Below are 1,542 nucleotides of genomic sequence, written 5' to 3' on the forward strand. Positions count from 1 at the left end.
TTAACTGAAACAACTCAAGGGGTTCTCAGAGCTTTTCCTTGTTGAATATCCTTCTCCTTTCTTGGCTAAGTAAATCTCCTTTTGTTAATTGTTGGAACACCTATAAGTATTTCATTTTGTTCTCATATTAAATGCAAGCTATCAAGGGATGGTCAGAATAGTGGTAGAGTATATAGAGTACTGGACTTGGAGTCTGGAAGACCTGAATTTGAACTCTACCTCAAATACTTATTAGCGATGTGATCCTAGGCAAGTCCCTGTCTGCTTTAGTTCATGTAAAGTAGGGATGATGACAATAATAACATCTACCCCAAAAGTTGTTATCAGTATGGTAATGAGATAGCAGGTAAAATGCTTTGCAACCTTTAAAGGGTTATATAAGTGCTAGCTATTGTTATATTTACAGGAGCAGAGTTTACAAGTTGAGCAGGGATTTTTCATTGTTCTATCTAGAGACAGAAAAGTTTCCCACGGGAAAGACAATTTCCTCTTATCCTTCAGGGTAGTAATGCTTAGTTTACCCATAGCCCTTTGCTGTTCTGACCAAGCTGTAGAAGCACATTAAAATAAGAAAGCCTAGAATCCTAATTCAATACATTCCTCTAGGGATACATGACGTTTGCACTGATAGGTAAATACAAGATATTTTGAAAAGCAAGAGAGACCTAACAATCCGGGAGGTTCGGAAAGGTTTTCGGTGAGATGGTTCCTGAAATGGGCAGTGAGGGAAGCTAAAGATTCTAAAAGGCAGAGGTGAGTAGGGAATGAAGGCAAAGCATCTGGGATAGCCTCAGCAAAGTAAGAAGATGGAATATTGGATTCATGGAATAGCAGGTAGGTGAGTTTGGCTAGAATCTAGAAGGCATGAAGATGTGAACTGTGAAATAAGTCTGGAAAGGTAGACTACAGTCACACCATGAAGAGGTTTAAATGCCAAGCTGAGAATTTTATATTTTATCCGAGGACAATGAACTTCCCCTCATCTCCCTTTAAGACAACCAGTTAAGAATGATTTTAGTCAGCCAGCCCTAGGTAGTTTTTATAATCATTAACATAGTACAGTTGGAACACTTCATGAATTTGTGTGTCATCTTTGCACAGGGGACATGCTAATCTCCTCTGTATCATTCCAATTTTAGTACATATGATGATGCAAGCACATATGGATGTGTATGGGGCATATGAATATGGTATTCAAGGAAGATTAGCCCCTCTGGTATGAGGGTTGCCAAGCCCTTTTCAGGACTGCTCATCCACCTTTGGTAAATTGGAGAAATCTTAGAGATCATCTTGTCTTTTTGTACATTATTCTCCTAATATACTCTTTTTTTTTTTTGGCAAACAACCATAAAAACTTTTGTATTTTAAGAACAAATAAATTAAAATTTTCAGACATGTTAGAACCAAAGAACAACAAAGTTATGGTCTTCATTATTCACTACTACATAGAATCACCATACATAACATATCCAGAAATGTGACTGCTAAGGTCAAAAGTTAATTAAATGTACTCTTTAACCCAGCAACATTGACCTCCTGACA

At 37.3% G+C, this 1,542-nt stretch overlaps 1 non-coding gene across 1 annotated transcript; it reads right to left on the reverse strand.

Moving 5' to 3' along the window:
• Window positions 1–1,056: 1,056 nt before the first annotated feature.
• On the reverse strand, window positions 1,057–1,160 carry LOC140521754 (U6 spliceosomal RNA). Its single transcript, XR_011973056.1, has one exon. It is a non-coding gene; the product is annotated as a U6 spliceosomal RNA (small nuclear RNA).
• Between the last annotated feature and the right edge of the window lie 382 nt (window positions 1,161–1,542).

This window comes from Notamacropus eugenii, chromosome 1 (assembly GCF_028372415.1).
Source record: "Notamacropus eugenii isolate mMacEug1 chromosome 1, mMacEug1.pri_v2, whole genome shotgun sequence".
Lineage (NCBI taxonomy): Eukaryota > Metazoa > Chordata > Mammalia > Diprotodontia > Macropodidae > Notamacropus > Notamacropus eugenii.